The sequence below is a fragment of the Rhipicephalus sanguineus genome, chromosome 10, assembly GCF_013339695.2.
Source record: "Rhipicephalus sanguineus isolate Rsan-2018 chromosome 10, BIME_Rsan_1.4, whole genome shotgun sequence".
Taxonomy (NCBI): domain Eukaryota; kingdom Metazoa; phylum Arthropoda; class Arachnida; order Ixodida; family Ixodidae; genus Rhipicephalus; species Rhipicephalus sanguineus.
The window spans coordinates 74,158,508-74,177,296 of record NC_051185.1 but is presented as its reverse complement, the minus strand read 5'-3'; the positions used below and the strand labels follow the sequence as shown (position 1 = coordinate 74,177,296).

The following is an 18,789-nucleotide window of genomic DNA, read 5'->3' as shown; positions in this document are numbered from 1 at the left end:
CTGAAGCGGCCGGCTGGCTGCTCCAGACATGGGTGATTCCGAGTGTGGTAGTTACATTTTTACAAAGATGAGGTGGGCCAGCGGCATCGCGACTGTCTCACGCTTACGCGCCCACCTGAAATTTCCCTAGTAGTAGTGGAGGTAGTAAGAGACAGGCGGTAGTAAGAGACAGGTTATCAAGAAATACAAATAATATAAAAAGGTTTATGCGTTGTGGTGGTGTAAAAGATCACACGAACACTGACAGACAAAACGAGCATCGCTGTCCGGTGTCAGATCTGGTCCGAATGCTTCTATAATGGCCCCTTTATGACGGGCCTTACATACGATTTCCCATGATGATGTTATCCCATTATATCGGCGCTTGGTCATAGGTGGGCCGATCCTGAAGGCAGCACGTGACGTGCAGAAAGCTTGCAATACCTCCAATCCCGGAAGCAGTGCAAAACCACGCTAGCTGCACAAAGCTTTCGGCGGCGGTGGGATCAATTCAATTGACTGAGAAGAAAGAGATGGCTTTCGCCTTCTAGTCATCTCAGACGAATACATAAGGAACCCTGTGAGTTTTTTTTTCTTTTTTTTTTTCAGGGTAATACATACAGCACAGCTCCTTCCATGTGACCTTGGCTTTTTTGCCTATGCATGCTTGGTTTGTCCACCCTTGTTTTCTTTGGGCTTGACCCTGGCCCGTTTGTTATTCGGGCTCTTAAAAGCCACCTATCAAGATTAGCTGCCCAATTTTTTGTTTAGGGGTTATTAAGCGCCCACGTATACGCCTGCAGCTTACCTGCATGTGAGAAAAGAATACGAGGGAATTGCTTGAAGTGTGCGCTGCGACCTAATTTATTAAATTATGCCTTTCGAGATTGAGGAGTATATAAATGTCGTAAAATAATTGTTTTCTAGCCCTGCAACAGCTTGGAAGACTACAGCATACGCGTTGAATAAGCGCGCGCGCGCGTGCGTGTGTGTGCGTGCGCGTGTGTGTGTGTGTGTGTATGTGTGTGTGTGCGTGTGTATGTGTGTGTGTGTGTGTGTATGTGTGTGTGTGCGTGTGTGTGTGTGTGTGTGTGTGTGTGTGTTTGTGTGTGTGTGTGTGCGTGTGTGTGCGTGTGTGTGTGCGTGTGTGTGTGCGTGTGTGTGCGTGTGTGTGTGTTGTGAGGTGGGGTGCAAGAAATGAACAAGCTAAGATGACATTCGTACACAGCAAAAAAAAAAGGAAAATGCACTTTCGTAGAATACACACCTCCTTATTTTCGGGGCGGCTCACTGCTCTCTCTTACTAGAGTACGTATAGTACTCTACATCGTCAACTCTTTTTTTCCAAACACACTTTAAACACTAGAGGCCACCAAATATCAGCTGTGCCAAATCACAGCCTCCTCCGCCCACACCCCACTTGTGTACAGGAGAGCAGCTTATTCATATTTCGCTCGTATGCTTACGTTTCTCCTTTTTTTCCTAGCCATTTAGTGTATTGGACAGATTGGAGAGTGTATTGGATATGTATTGGATTGGATAGTGCATTGAATATTGCATAGTGTGCTGGATAGATCGATAGTCTCACATAGTTTTCTTTATTGGATTGGATAGTGTATTGAATATTGGATAGTGTACTGGATAGATCGGTAGTGTCACACAGCTTTCTTTGTCAAGCACTTCGCTATTGTTCAAAGTCATTTTCTTTAATTTCTTGTTTTCCATTTGTTTTCCCTGGTACGGCTTCCTGAATAAGTAGGAACGGTATAGCCCGTGCAGCTCACTGAGTTTATCATTTGAGCTATCGAATAGTTAACCACTGAATGTAATACGACTGCCTACCATGCTGTTTTCTAGCTTGTTTATTTTTTTTTCCGTGCAGACACCTGAGTATCATTTCGTGTTCATGCTCAATTTCTCGCCTTCTCGGAAACATTTTTTCGGGAAGGCAAGTCTCTATGTCTGAACAAATATTCCGTCAAACGTGTGCACCGATATTTTTTTTCTTTTTTTTTTCGCGAACATTCCCGCAATATCTGTTTACACGAAGCCCTTTCTGTTTTGCATAGTTTGCATTTGTTGTCCGGGTATAGGTGTGGGTAGTTCCTGTGGAGCTGCACAGGGTTTGGGTAGGAATTTGTTTCTAATTGTCGGTATTCAGCCGCTCGTTTCCTGACAAGTTCTCCTGAGGTCCTCCGGGAGCGGTGGCGGCTCGCGCTGCTCAGCTCGGAGGTCAAAGACCAAAAATGGGCCATCCAGCAGGCCAGGGAGCTTATAGAGAGGCAAGGTCTTCTGGCCTCTACCTGCGCGCCTAGCCCGGACCACAAGCATGCCGTATCTTGCAATAAAGTTTATTCACTCCCTCAGTCACTTTTTGACGGAGCGATTTGGAGCCTAAATACCGAGTAAGGCCGTCGACTGCCAAAATGGGTTACCATCCGGTTATCGAGGTTTATTAGTTACCAGCAGAACAAAACATGCGTCTCCTACTCCGCCAATTCCTCCAATCCGCATTCCGATACCTCGGCGAATATCAGGGTGGTGTGGGTGACGGTTTTCCTTTATGTCCTTTTTTTTTTAACGAGTTCGTTGCACGGTAACAGCCTCGGCCTTCAATACTATTCCGCCTGACCAGTTTGCGTAGGCGGCTAACTCGTGGGAATCGCCGTTAGTTCGCCACGATTGGGCTCCGCTGGGTTGGCGAACGCGTAGAACGCACCTTGGCCCGCATCAACACGACACGCGGCTTCAGTACCGTGTAGGGTCGAATAGCTGCACGATTGCCGTGCCGTCACGTGCCCATACCGCTCTTTCCCTCTCCTCCACTTTTTTCCCATTCCGCACTTTCCGAAAACGTGAGCTCCATATAGCCCACGTAAACGAATAATCAAATAAAATCGACACGGCCTCAGCATCAGGCGCTATAAGAGAGGTTCCCGCGGTTATATCACGAAGATTCTCTGTAAGGTATAAAACACCTGCCCTAACATCAGCCCTCAAGATCCTCGCCATTATTCGCCTATGTAGAGAGAGCGCACGCTTTCACTTCACGGCTTAAGCCCCAATCAGCCTCGATACCCATCATTACACTGGCCGTATACACACTATGTTCTTTTCTTTTTATTTCTTTCCTATACGGCCGCTCCGTTACGATGCGACTCGAATTTCGCGCACGTGCCGGAATCCGATATGAAGCCGTGATTAGGGCAACGTACACGAGCGGCTTGCTACAACCTTGCGCCCAGAACGGATCGAACGTGCGCGGAAAATTTGTACGCGGCCCGCACGTAAAACGCATCGATCCGGGGGGCACGCGTGGCCCATTGAGGGACCGAGTATAACGGCCGCGCCTAACCTTTGCGAGGTGTGTGTGTGTGTGTGTGTGTGTGTGTGTGTGTGTGTGTGTGTGTGTGTGTGTGTGTGTGTGTGTGTGTGTGTGTGTGTGTGTGTGTGTGTGTGTGTGTGTGTGTGTGTGTGTGTGCGCGTGTGTGCGTGCGTGCGTGCGTGCTGATGTATTTGCAGACCGACGAGAATTCGGTCTTCGATAGCGCGTCATGTCCTGCTTGTCCTGCTTCCTGCTTGTCCGTCATGTCCTGCATGTCCTGCTTCCCAACTTACTGCAATCCCATGCGCCACAGGGAACCTCGGCTTCTTTCACCACGTGAGTGATGAAAAACTCGAAAAAGGAGATTCGCCAACAGCGCGATGCGGTATATTTCGGCCCAACCCCCTCGCCCCCCTCCCCCTTTCCACTGCTTTTTTTTATCCTCGTCACACCTCGAAAGCAGCTTAAGGACATTATCCTTTCCCTGGCCAGTTATTGTTATCGACCAATTCATACGGCACCAACAATATGAACAGTAAAAAGTAGTTTTCTTTTTTTTGCTTTTTTTGTTTTCTTCATTTCTTGTTTCAAGACCCGAATAAATAGGTGGCTATACGGTTGCGTCTCGACGCACGGTGAAACTGGAACAATGTTCCTCACATCCTTAGCCGTAATACACATTCCGCGGTGTCTATGCCACTCACGATGCATAAGTCAATCAATGGCCTTGTCCACGTGAATACGACGCAGTGAAAATTGAGCTTATGCCATCATTTTTCGACAGAAGAACGATATTTCTAGCTTACTTTCAAATGTAATTGTAAGTTTCATGCCGCGTTTGGCTCACATGTTCGTAGGAGCCTCGACTACACACCGATGGGAAGAACTTTTCGACTATGATCAGGAAGTGTTGCCGGGATACTGAAAGCGTCCAGATTCGTAGCGATAAGACGTCGTTATCTCTAGCAATTACGCATACCGCTTGTTACGCTTGAAGTTTGTTGTTGCGTTTCGAACACTGAACAAACCGTGCGCGTCTGTGCATCTTGTGCGTTTCTATTACTCGTGCATGAAAAATCGCATAATCTTAGGAAAGTCTTCAGTGTTCTTATATGTAGTTCTTTTTGTTACTTGACCTTTACGTTTGCCCTGTTAGCAACAGCCGGTGCAAAATGAAGCAGCCGTATACGCGAAACCCTTATGCCATCTTCGACAAATCACCCCGGTGCGCACCGGGGCACCAAAGCGCTACGATGATTGGACGAAACGGTGCACCAGGGCGCCCCGGTGCGCCCCGGTGTGATTTCATGAAGATGCCGTTAGGTGCCTCATCAAGCGCGAAAATTGACTGTCGGCGTCGGCGTCTTCGAGATTTGGCGAGACCTGAAGACATTTCGCGAGAGACAAGCGTCGGCGTCAGCGTGGGTGATCTACAAAAACCGTCATCATCCGATGACGTCACACTATGACATCATCATGACGTCGCAAATTGTCAGAATATGTGGCGTCATAGCGACGTTACTGTGACGGCATATAATGTGAAGTCCCAAGATGACGTCCTCACTTGACATCGCCGCTTCGTCATAGGTGGACAGATCCCGGAGGCACGTGAGGCGCAGAAGGCTCACAATGCCTCCGATCCCGGAGGCAATGTAAAACCATGCTACGTGAAACCATGCTACGTTTTCGGAGGCGGGGAGATCACTGCAATTAACCGAGAAGAAAGAGAGGGCTTTCGCCCTCTAGTCATCTTATGCGAATGTATAAGAGACCCTGTGAGGTTTTTGTTTGTTTGTTTGTTTGTTTGTTTGTTTGTTTGTTTGTTTGTTTGTTTCAAGATCATGATAGCTACAGCAGAGCTCCTTGATATAGCCTTGACTTTTTTCCTATGCGAACTCGGTTTGTCCACCCGTGTTCTCTTTTGGGCGTGACGCTGGCCCGTTTGGCATTGCGGCGCTTCAAAGCCACCTAGCAACGTTAGCTGCCCACTTTTATTCAAGCGTTGTTAAGCTTCCACGTATACGCCTGGAAGGTATCTGCACGTGGGGAAAAAAATGCGACGGAATTTCTTGAAATGCGATGCTAAAACCGAATGTGATAAAACTAGGCCTTTCGAGATTGCGGAGCCAGTACAAGGCGTCACAAATTTGTTCTAGCACTGTGACAGCGTGGAAGACCCCAGCATTAGCCCTGCATATATATATATATATATATATATATATATATATATATATATATATATATATATATATATATATATATATATATATATATATGTGTGTGTGTGTGTGTGTGTGTGTGTGTGTGTGTGTGTGTGTGTGTGTGTGTGTGTGTGTGTGTGTGTGTGTGTGTGTGTGTGTGTGTGTCTTTGCTTTGTTCAGTACTGATAGTACAGTGCAGTGCTTGATGACAAAAGCTTTCGGATTCGATTCCCTGGCCCTGACGTACCGAATGTGAATGTATGCAGTGTTGTCACTGAAGAACCCGCCGTAGTAAGAAATGACACACGAGACAATTCATTACATCGTCGTTTCTAATTCCCTGCCGTCTGCCCGTCAATTAATTGAGTCAACAGATCATTTCAGCCAACGAAGGAAACAAACGTATATTTCGTCATTGCGTTCGTTGTTCCGATGACGTCGGTCGGCTCGCCAGACAAGCCAAGAGCGATGCATGTCGTGTGTTGAAACGAGTTCTTGCGAAATAACTTTCGCTCGTCTGGCAGGTGTCGGTGGGATCGAGTGCATGCCGGTACAACGGCCGCCGCATGATCTCTGTCAGGCACGGAATGTCATGAGCGTTTCAACCGTGACAGCCAGCTTATCCCCTTTCATCATTATCGTCATCAGCCTGACTACGCCCACTTCAGGGCAAAGGCCTCTCTGATGTTTCTCCAGTTAAACCGGTCCTATGCTTCCTGTGGCCACGCTATCCCCGCAAACTTCTTAATCTCATCGGCCCACCCAACTTTCTGCCTCCCTCTAGCACGCTTGCCTTATCTTGGAATCCAATCAGTTACTCTCAATAACCAGCGTTTATCGTGCCTTCGCGCTAGATGCCCTGCCCATGCATAGCTATCCTTTACCTGCTACTTAATACCTCTGTCTGACATCAATAGATGTTCCCGCCGCGCAAGGCATCACCATCGAAGAATCTGAGTAGATTCGCCGTCTCTTCGGCCTGTAACGAGAGGCGTCTCGCGTAATTAAAATCTCATACACGAAATTATGCAGGCCAGAAATCCGGGGGAGGGGTCGAAACTCCGTAGCTACGCCACTGGCAAGGTCAATAACCAATAGAATGAGTGTCATTGTGAAGAGCGCGCTTTAATGGCCGGTAATGGCCGGCGCAGATCCAGGTGATAAAAGTGTGCGTCATAATAAATGTCGGGGTTTAACCTCCACCGCATTGGTGGCGAAACGCTTGGGCGTCAGCTTCCAATACGGGAGGTACCGGGTTCGATCCCCAGTGCCGGCCGCCCACCCAGCGGTTTCAAATGGGTACAGGCGGGCTTCGTAGTGGCGCTACACTGCCGCTGTGGCGCGGAGCTTACGACGCTTGGAGGATTCACAACCCGCTGCACGGGTTCCAGGGGTTTAACCTCCCAAAAACACGATATCATTATGAGGGACGCCGTAGCAGAGGGCTCCGAAAATTTCAGAACACCTGCTTAGTCTTTAACGTGCACCTATGTCTAAGTACACGGTCCACCAGCACTCACTCACTCACTCACTCACTCACTCACTCACTCACTCACTCACTCACTCACTCACTCACTCACTCACTCGCTCGCTCTATCAATCGCCCATTCAACACTCAACCATTGATTCAGATTACATTCGCCTCATTGTGCTGGCTACTATTGACGAGTACTGTACAATTTAATACCTGCGTGTTCGCGGCGCGCATTCTTGGCACAGAGGGGGCGCTTCGTGCGACGTGTTTGCGCTGCGGTCACGAGCTGTCTTGCACGCTCGTGTTGAATCACGACGCTGCGCTTTCTTACGAGCTTATAGTCTCGGTCATAGAGTAAGCCGTAATGTTCGCGCGTAGCAATACAGGCGCCGAGACTGCGCCGGCGACCGCGCCCGCCGTCTCGTCTCCAACGCGAGCGATGATCGACTCGGCAATCAATGAGAAGAAAGCATCGCCAGAGAGACAAAGCGGCAATCAGAAACAATGAAACCGTAAACCATCGTTCTTCACCCCGCTCCGGCTGCGGGGTAGCTCGGAGGCGCTAAAGCTCATCCCCGGGCGCTCTTTTGTTTAACCCAGCCAGGCACGGCGTGCAGTCAAAGGAGTCCGCTCATCGGACGAAAACAATGCGGACGCTGTTTTTAAAGAAGAGACGATAAAACGGTAGCCGAGAGCTCGCAGCGCGCCGCGTTGTCAGTCTGTCGCCCCCCTCCGGCCAACAAGGATGGCACAATGGCCTTTTTAAGCGTCGATTGCGTAACGCGGTAGCAGTGAATCCGAGCCGTCGCGCCGAAACGCTTTTGTTTTCGAACACTACACGTTCCGCGATGTTTCTTTCTTTTTTTATGTTATTAATCTTTTTATCCGTCTAGCTTTCGGGGTCGACCCCTTCCGTCTCGTTCGTCGCACCCTGGCGTAGACGAGACGAAACGATGTCGACAGGCACATTGATCTGGCGTACGCCTAGCGCCCTGCGGCTTTGCGAGCTGTCGCAACCGAGCTCATTGATTGAGGCGCTTCTGTCATTTTCCATATAGCCCATCCCAGCCCTCCCTGCGTCTACGACGCTCTCGTCAATTTTCTTTTTCTTCCTCTGTTCTTCGTCTGTGTTTCTTCTTCTTCTTTACTGCGTGTACTGTTTCTCTGGCGACGCAGTGGCGAAGAAAGGCTCTATCGCTCAACAGCTTGGTTGTATACTTGCAGTTCGATCGAGGCAGCCCGGTGAAGTATATGACTGCGGCGTCGTCTTTTCGGTGAAATTGTGAAAGCGGTAGACGGAGGCTTACATGACCATTAAGTGTTGCGAAGATGATGTCCCTGTGGTTTGTTTGTTTATTTGGACGAAACGCGACGACATTGATTGCCGCGTAGTCACAATGGGTGCTCATCGCTTGCGTGGCCTTAGCGTACGTGCTTCAAGCGCAAAGACGAAAAAAACACAAACAAAGAATAAAAGCTGTAAGATGGGCTAACCAACAAGAGCAACAAAAGTAATTTCGTCGCTGGAGATCGCAGACGATCCGCAATGCAGGGTATATTACAATAATCAAAATTATCGTTTTCTGAGATGCAAGCACAAGTTAGGGACAAGGAGCGCGAAATCGATATTATATGTATATTGTCACGTGGCAGTATGTACGTGCGCGCGCGCGCGCGCGCGCGCGTGTGTGTGTGTGTGTGTGTGTGTGTGTGTGTGTGTGTGTGTGTGTGTGTGTGTGTGTGTGTGTGTGTGTGTGTGTGTGTGTGTGTGTGTGTGTGTGTGTGTGTGTGTGTGTGTGTGTGTGTGTGTGTGTGGTGCGCGTTTGTGTGTGATCAAGTAAGGTACAGGTAGTCAGTGAATCAGGTCGATCAGGTAAGGTCGAGCGAAGTCATGTAAACTCCCTCACTCGTTCAGTAAGGGAGTGAAGTCAGTGATCAGGTCACATCAAATCATTCAGCAGTTTATGTGATCGAGAGTGTGAGCAAGCGAACGAAACGAATGACTGCTTAAGGTTGTAATTAATGAGAGACAGAAGTTCGGGAGAATATGGACGCTTGAAGAGATGAAAAATCCTTGAACAGGTTGTGTCGCTGAAGCCAACGTTTCGACAAGTGGTCTTCTATTCTTCACGGCAGCAAAAAAGACCACATCCAGTTCAATGATTCTTCAAATCTTAGGTTGCTGCCTTGACGAGTACAGTCATTGTTCAGCAATTTCATCAACATTCAGCAATTTCTTGAGCGAGTGAGTGAATTCGTGTATAGGCGAACGCGATCGATTAATTAGGTGAGCGCGAAAGCGGCTACAAACGAGTCATTATAACTGACTGGAGGGAAGTGAGTGATAGTGAATGAGACGGCTGGTAAAAACGAGTGAGCGACTGACCCGATCTGGTGCAGCACTGCGGTTCTGCTGCTACTCTGAGGCCCACGAAAAGAAACACACGCGGAACTAGCGCACGCGAACGTCAAAAACCGCTAGAAAAAAGATTTTTTTTTTCTCCCCCAGTTCGATCAATCTCTAGCCCGATCGAGCGCCCCGACAGGAACACGAAGTGGGGCGGTATCCTTAACGGGGCGGCACCGTTACTCCGTTCAGGGTGCACGTAGCTTTACGCCGACAGCAACCGCGTGGGCGCGCGAGACCTGCCCGGCGGGCTGAAAGGCGAGTCAGGCTGCTTTTTTTATCGCCACCCAGACTCAGTCGCACACACACATACATGCATACAACCTCCCACACGACAAACAGGCAAAGACGACGCCCGTTGAACACACACACACACACACACACACACACACACACACACACACACACACACACACACACACACACACACACACACACACACACACACACACACACACACACACACACACACACACACACACACACACACACACACACACACACACACACACACACACACACACACACACACACAAACACACACACACACACACACGCACGCACACACACACACACACACACACACACACAAACACACACACACACACACACACACCTTGAACTCCTACAAAATGCCTCGTTGCTGACTTACAAAGTGGCCTAGTGTCTATATGTGCGTTTGTACCTATTCCGCCTCCAGAAATGTAGAAATCGTCGTCGTTCTTACAGCGGTGTCACACGGGCACTTTCGATCGCGATCAGGGCCGATCCGGATACTGCTTGAGCGGGATAAGGTGCTGCTACGTGGTCTCTTTTAATCGCGATCAGGCCCGGTCGAGATCAAGGCGATCGCAATCAGCGCGTCGCGATCTGGCTACCAGATCGCGATTTGACTGACGCCAGCGCCAAAGCTCGATCCAGATTAGTCTGGACCGTGTAGCAGCGACCATTGTTGAAGAAAATACGATGCAGATTGGCCCTGATCGCGATCGAAAGTGCTCGTGTGACGCCGGTATTAGTAATCAATTTCTCACAGGCAAACAAAGACACTTCAGTGCTCCTCTCCCTGCGAATGCATATGCGCTCTAGTATTCTCGCAAACTTCATCACTTGTCTGAAACAAGTAGAAGGAACGGAAACAACAGAAACTGCATCTGGTTGCAACCTCCAATATAATCAGTCACCCACTTGAAGCGCTTTTAAAAAAATACGTCGAATAGAGATTTTCTACCACGCCTTACGAAACTTGCCCAGTCAGCCGTTACAACAGTCGTCGTAGATATGCTTCTGCGTTGCTGTCAACTCCACGTTGTTTCTCTATTGAATGTCCGTTGAGGTACCATTGAACGTTACGCATTACTTCTACAAGAACTTAAGAGTCACACTTCTCTTCACGGAATCATGGTCGTCATGATAGTATCATACCTAGTCTCATGATATTTCGCCTATCAAATCATTCGAACCGACATCATGTTGGTATCTCAAGCAGGTGCCTCGATAATGGGGCTCTTCAGCTGAAACAAGCAGCATGACGCTGTTGTGGCTGTGTAGTCACAGCTACATCACGCGCACGTGCGGCATACCTCTGTACAGGGAGCCCTTAAGCCAACGGAAGATCCGCGTTAGCTTTTTACTTTGCGCAGCAGCTTAGGCGTGCCCCGTGTCATCTCTCCACGCGCCTGGCGCGCGCGCGCGTTGTACTGTATAGGAGAGCGTACAAGCGTACGACATGCATACATTCATGTGTGTACGCGCGTCGACACGAGCGTAGTACAGTGAAGAAAAAAAAAATACTCACTGCGCGTGTAGTACAGCGCGGTGTAAGGGAAATCCCCCCCCCCCCTCACGTGCGTGCGACACATCTGTACAGCTGTCCTGAGAGAGTGCTGTGCCGTGAAGCCACTGACGCAGACTGAGAAAGAAAGAAAGAAAGAAAGAAAGAAAGAAAGAAAGAAAGAAAGAAAGAAAGAAAGAAAGAAAGAAAGAAAGAAAGAAAGAAAGAAAGAAAGAAAGAAAGAAAGAAAGAGTGTAACGTATAGAGGTACAGTGGCACCTTTCGCGGCGCAGAAGGAAAAAAGGGACACCCGCGTTTAGCGGCATCTGGCGTACGGACGAACGGGCGAATACGACGTCGTTTCGTAGTCGCGCGCGCGCTCCATATAAACGTGTGCGCGCGCTGCTTTCATATGACGACGCCGAAATTGAAAGCGGGAAGACGCGGTCGGTGTGTATACCTTCCCGCTGCTACCGCGCTTTATCATTATTATGTTTTTTAACGAAAGGCGTGAAATATGCGGTCGCGGCGCGCGCATATGAGTAGCCCGAATGAGAGCGTGAAAAGGACGGCCGGCCCCTGCTGGTTCTGGGTTTAACGTCCGAGAAATGGCTACCCGAATCGGGCAGGCGCTATGCCGGTGTTAGCCGTAGGAGACGTAGGCATCTAAAAAGGCTGTTGTTTTCTATTGCTGCTACTGCTGCTGCTGCTGCTGCTGCTGCTGCTGCTGCTGCTGCTGCTGCTGCTGCTGCTGCTGCTGCTGCTGCTGCTGCTCTTGAGGTAGTGTGCAATGGCCCGTTCCGACGCGGCGCGACTCGAAAAACATGGCGGGCGTGAACCTGATCGCTGCGCGCGGTGGCCAGCATTTCCTCAAAGGCATTTGAGAGGCTGCGGTATATAGACATGTATGTAGACCACCCTGCGAGGTTTTCCTTCCCCGTCACACGACATGCCGAGACTTTGAGTCTCGCGCAAGATGATGCTGCCGTTTCATCGATGGCCCTGGCGCTGTGGTCACGATAGCAACCAGTCGTTAAGGAGGTGGGAGATGGCGTTGGATGCCTCATTGTTCTACTCGGTGGTCCGCGCTACTTTCTGGCAATTGTTTGTCAGCCAGCGAGGACTGCGTGGGTGGTAAAGACGGTGGTTAACTTTACCACTCGTGAAATCCTTGAATGCAACAGACTTGCACAGGCGGTTATAGCTTACAGTCGTGTAGTGATGTCGTGACTGTGAGGACTGTAATTTTGTCTGCGCTCCCTTCCTCCCCTCTCTCTTTCTCTCTCTCTCTCTCTCTCTCTCTCTCTCTTTGTGTATACTCCTTTCAAATTCTCCTATCCATTTCCCCAGTGTGAGTAGCTTACTAGTTATGCGACAATGGGTAAGATCCCTGCCTTTCTTCTATCTCCTATTCCTTCTCCATCAGTATTGTTGTTATTTTTGTCGCCGTGGGCGAGAAAAATGATCTACGTTCCGGAGGCTCCAGTGGCAATGCTCTACCACAATCAGATACCACAAAAAAAGAAACCACAGAGTCACGTGCCTTCACCCAAGGCGGCTCGAAGGAGAAAGTCTTCTTCTCAGTCGGCTGTTTTGCAGCCGAGCCCCGTAACCACTGTACCACCGCGGGGAACCAGGCTTGTGTATACCGAGTGGCTGGTACGTTTACTCAGCAACATCCTCGTTCGGCCGCAAGGACAGTAACAGAGACTCGGGCATGTGTCACGTGCAATGGCACCACGTTTTTGTCTACTGGATACGACAGCATTGCCCGCAAAGTTTGCTTCACTTTAAGCAGAAGAATGTTGAAGCAGAAGTTTCCAGCTCACTGTCGATGAAATTGAAGAAGTGAGAAATACAGAAGGCGATAAAGGCACGAGAATAGAAAACAAGCCTCGCAGGCAATTCTCAGCTGATTGCAGTTATACGGAGGCTATATTTGTCCGAAAACCACTGTGAAAGAGAGAGAGAAAGAATTCTACTTAAATAACGACTGCCTGGTTACTTCTGATGGAGCCCCCCTTCCAGGGCTCCACTGGCTATGGCGGCTCGCCGGGCCTGGTCAAGGCCACAACGAGAACATAGTTCCCGCAATGCATGGCTACCTTCACATGCAAAACCTTAAGTTATCAACTAGCCTTTTTCCTTAACCATGCAAGCGACAACAGCTACCTCTACTTGTATTTATTAAATTAATTCGTTCTTTCTTTCTTTCTCTCTTTCTTAAGAAGTGGGCAAAATGAAGTTTGTCGGAAGTTTTCGACCCGCACATAATATAGCACCCCAAGGCAAAGCATATCCAATGAAGACGTCTGCGCAGATTGCTCAAGATTTCCCCTGCCATATCCGGGACATAGCGTCTTAAAAATGCATCTACCCATGCTATGAGATCACGGCGTTGCAAGCCGGAGTCTCAAGAGGCCTTTCGCTTTGCCGCCTTGCTTGAATGGTTCAGAGAAGCACGAACCGCCGCAGACGCACCACTACACTGCAAACGGCTCCAGCATGCTTAACAAATATCGCGAGAGATCCTTATGCAGAACACAGCAACGACCGCCCGTCTCTTGCATAGAACATGCGCGCGTCCTTGCAGTGCGAGTTTAGCTATACGCGGTGAACTTTGATCACGTCACGCACGCACTGTAGCTGAGACGAGAATCGAGGTACAAGGGCATGTCTCTTTAAGCTTACATACATTACCACGAAACGTTGTCGCGCTATGCGAACACACAGATATATACACCAGTCTTTTCCTCGTGACTGCATGCCAGCGTGGAGCCGCGCTGATTTGCCTCCTATACGTGTGTATGTGAGAGCTCGAGAGCTCTCGCGTCGCGGAGCAGCGGTCGTTATCCGGCGAGCGACGCATTACTGTATTCATAAAGCCGAAACTCTAGATCCATAAGGATCCCGTGATGTGGGCGTTGTCGCGTTTAGAGCGCGCCAGAGTTGGCGCCTCTAGCGTACGCGACGAAACGTCCAAGAGGATGAAGATTGTTACGGAGCGCGAAAAATAAAGATGAAGGAGAAGCGCGGTGCAGCGCGAGGCGTTGCCGCAGATGACACGGTCGCTAGAATTGTCGCGATGTGTCGCAGAGCGCGCTTTTATTGCCTGCTGGAATTTGTTCGCTTCTTAAAGTTTTTCCTCCAGTTTGTGTTTTTAGTCCGAGCAATGTCGCTACTCGCAAGGCTTCGTGCGAGTCGCGGAGTTTCCTAGAAAAATAATAAAGGTGCTGTAGAGCCTAGGGTAGCTGCACGTATGGCAATACAACTACCGACTTCGTTATCGAAGTTGCCGACTCCGTGTAATAATGGGCCGTGGTATTTGACGCAACGAGATGAACCGTATGACTGCAAGCTTCATTATTTATTAGAAGACGACTGGCTTTGTCTTGTTGGTCGTGTGGGCGTCACACAGAGTCAAGCACCTTACACCTCTAATCCTTCGAGCCGGGATTCGATCCCGCGGCCTTCGGGTCAGCAGTCGCGTACCATAACCACCGTGGAGTCGAGTACCACTAGACCAGCGTGGAGATTTAGTTTGTGAGTTAGTGACGCATCACAAAATTTCGAAACTTCTTATTCTCTTTAGCGTTTTGCAACGCCAGTCACGTGACGAATGACGCGCGTTAAAGTTAGCACGCTCTCTTGTGCAATCAGGGCGCGCCGTACAAGTTCACCGCTAAAACAGCGTATCTTCTTCGTAAGCGTCATCTATACTATAGGTGTCACTTCTAGAAACACTTACATAGAGACGATGATTATGGGCAACGCGCCGGCAACATTACGATGACTAACCCGAGCATTAAGTTGCCGCACTGGTGAGTGACACGGAGATTTGCTCACCGGGCATAGTGCATGACTCCGCAACCACTGCGAAAAAAAAAATAAAAAAATAAAATGAAAGCACTGCCACTGTTTATGCTTTTGTTTACTTCAGACGCGATTTACAGGAATGTTGTCGAAGCCGTAAGGCCACGTGGAAGTCATTTTCATTCACATCTGCGTCATGGATTTGACAATTTCCTTTTGGATGTTGTTTGCTTGCATCGAGAAAATGGCGTCGTTAGAAAGAACCTTGACGGAGCGAGTGACGTAGCTGGGCGAGAAGAATCAGTGCGAGAAACGCTACACAAAGTCTATGAAAGTAAAGCAATTGCACGCTGATGGTGGGAGGAAAAGCGAGAGGTATGTATGTTATAGGGATTTATTTTGAACAAGTGCCTCTCCACCTTATGCTGAACGTTAGGTTTGTAAAGTCGTCAAGCTGCCCTCATTGGCCAGCTCTTATCTACAACCTTTCCGTCCGTCTTGGAAGATGGGAAAATGAATGAATGAATGAATGAATGAATGAATGAATGAATGAATGAATGAATGAATGAATGAATGAATGAATGAATGAATGAATGTGCCTGGCCTCCTAATTACCGGCAGTCGCGAGCCGTACCATCTACCGTGCATGATCGATCAGTCTGCACTCTCTCCTCAGAAGCCATATTATGAAACGATCGTGTAGTGTGACGGTGTCGCTTTTCGTGACGCATAATGTCGGGTGTCCAATGACGAAATCTAATACTTGTGCGCTTTCCTTTAACTTTAACACGCCAACCAGCGCGCATTCAAGGCGTTTATTATGCCGATATATCTCCAAAAGTGACCGTCCCAGAATGCAGCCCCTGTGGTCTCTGAATCTGACCCCCTGGCCTCCCCCTGTTCTTCAGTTGGTACTTGAGTGACCACGGTTTTGTGTTTTCCTCCGCATCCCCCCCCTACTCCCCCCTCCAAGTAAATGGCATAATGCGCATCCCCCCCCCCTACTCCCCCCTCCAAGTAAATGGCATAATGTGTCTGTGACTTCACGAAACGTGCAGCCATACAAATGTTAGTAAAACGAATAAACGATCCGAAAAGGTCTAGAACAACCTTGCCCGACTGACCTCACAGCCTCGATATGCTTTAAGCTGTACAGCTTGGAAGCGGCGGGCCCGGTAGTGGGCCTGCTCAGTACAGGCTGTTCCTACGTAAGAACTTACAACGCCCTGCCTGATCAGCTTGTCACGGGTGTAGTACGTGATTTCCCTATGCAAATGTCTTCAGCGACATGCCCTCACCTAATAATAAAACCGGAAAACAAACGGACTGCAAGAAAAGGCGGTGACCTTCCAGCTGGTGATCGGTTCCGTTAAAAGTGAAAAAAAAAAAATGTTAACAGTTGCGGCTTGATGGTATTGTCGCTATTGACAACTAAAATATACAATAAAATTCTCATTTCGCATAGAAATGCACACAATGCTGAAGTTAAGGGGAGGGTGGAGGCTTGGAGAGATGAAAAATCCTTGAACAGAGGGATCTCGCTGGAGCCAACCTTTCGACAAGTGGCCTTGTCTTCTTGCTTTCCTCTTCAAGAATTTCTCTTCATTTCGCATAGCTATCATAGCAACGTCAGAGCGCTGTAATTGTCGACGCTGTACGAGTGTGACGCAAATATATCTTAGAAACTGTGCGTTAACATCAAGGAATTGGTGCCCAAAGCAGGGAGTTTCACTAATAGCGCACCCAAGTGTTCCATGTTTTTATTTCGTTCCGAAACTTCCATGCCCTCCTTGAGCCCTCGTGTACCTAGCTTGCACTTTTTAAACCGCGGCAGCCTGCGTCCACAAACTCCAGACATGCGTGAAAGTCGAAATCACAATAGGGAAGTCCAGAATGGTAGCTGTATGAGCGTATACGTCAACACTTGCGGCAGGCAGCTCCGATACTGCGACAAAAATTGGGGTGGCCGAGCTATATATATATATATATATATATATATATATATATATATGAAAAAGGTGTACGCTTCTAAAAAATGTTTATTTGTCGACGTTTCGATCGGAGACCGATCTTCATCACCCTGATGAAGATAGGTCTCCGATCGAAACGTCGACAAATAAACAATTTTTAGAAGCGTACACCTTTTTCCTAATTATTTTACGGCAACCGAAGACAGACTCTTCCTAATCTCTCTCTCTCTCTCTCTCTCTCTCTATATATATATATATATATATATATATATATATATTGTAGAGAAGCATTGGAACACTGTAATGGGCCGTGCTCTCGAGCGCCTTCTTGTGGGTCGCGCTCTTCGCCTCTTGTGAGAGTATGCGAGTCCGCGGTCCGTCGCGACCGTCGTCGTTGTGCATCGTCGCCGTAAATCCCGCTGTCAATAAACGCCTCTACAATATATATATATATATATATATATATATATATATATATATATATATATATATATATATATATATATAGAGAGAGAGAGAGAGAGAGAGAGAGAGAGAGAGAGAGAGAGGGGGGGGGGGGACGGCGCTAAGGAAAGGAAAAGCTGCTCTCTCTACGAAGGGAGCCTGTTCGCCGATTTTGTAGCGGCCAGCCGTCGACCATTTTTGATTGACGGCTCCCCCTTCCTGACGGTAGGCTAGTAGCGGGGCTTTAAGTCCATCTCCATTGACGGGGGCTTCGTGCACGTGCTGTCTTGACGGAGTAGTCTTCTTACTCACTGTCTACTGCCAGCGATGTGACGCTCTTGTTTTTGCAACACCTCTCTCTTCCTAGAGATCTCATCTTTTGTTTCTGAAGTCTATATATTCGTAGTTGTTCTGCCGCTATACGACTCGGCTAACAAGTTCGAAGGAAAGTGCCGATCAGGATAGGCGCGTCGCTCACGTTCCTGACGAACCTGTGCTCTAAACTGCTGAAACGCTTATACCACCGATACGCGTTCTGTCAAAGGGCGCAGGCCGTGAAACTGGACCTGTTCGACGAAAAAGGAGTAGAGTTTCCTGGCAATTATTTCTCTTCTTCAGATTCATTCATTCATTCATTCATTCATTCATTCATTCATTCATTCATTCATTCCGTTCACATTTTTAAATAACAGCGCAAAATGCTCAGAGAAGACGGCTAGAAACGACGAGCGCCTATTACATTGGAAGTGTCATTGTTTATACCAGAATTACCCGGCTGTAATAGTAATGCTAATCGATGGGGTTTCACGAGCCGAAACAGCGACGTGAATATGAGGCATACGAGTAATATGAAGTAGTATCCTGCATGATTTCGGGGGGAAAATGCCCAGTTTGAGAATAGAGTGCCCAGATGGCTTTGAGTGTACGCAGTCGCGAAGCACGAACGTTTGATCATTAAACAGTTTGACCTCGTCCGCTTACCCGTTACGAAGGGGCACGCGGGATCTTTGCATTATTCTGCAGACATATTTTGGACCCTTAGTACGGCCGCAGTTTAAATGGTACCATGCGATGCAATCTCACGGCTCAGGAACACTGGCATAGGCGTGCGCACAAGGGATTAGGGGGTCCCCCCGAGTCATCTATGGGGGGGGGGGGGGGGGCAAGTCTGCTCCATGCATTTTTGTTTGCAGTCGGACATGTCGTGTGATTGTCTAAAGTGTAGCGATATGGCCGCGCATGTTTTTGACAGAAATGATGGCCGGAGGTGCAACTTGTCCCCTTCCTCCTAATGAGAACCTTGTGCCCACCTAGGAACATTTGCAATCGTTTTATAGCTTATAGCGGCTTCTTTCGTTTACACATTTGAGGCAGGCTCGTAGCCAGGCGGGGGGGGGGGGGC

General features: G+C 48.6%; 2 protein-coding genes across 2 annotated transcripts in view; one reads left to right on the top strand and one right to left on the bottom strand.

Annotated features, from left to right (window-relative positions):
- The window catches only part of LOC119406500 (major facilitator superfamily domain-containing protein 4A), a 353,365-nt gene that overhangs the window by 135,953 nt on the left and 198,623 nt on the right, over positions 1-18,789 (bottom strand). The window lies entirely within an intron of this gene.
- The window catches only part of LOC119372131 (uncharacterized), a 125,333-nt gene that overhangs the window by 2,767 nt on the left and 103,777 nt on the right, over positions 1-18,789 (top strand). The window lies entirely within an intron of this gene.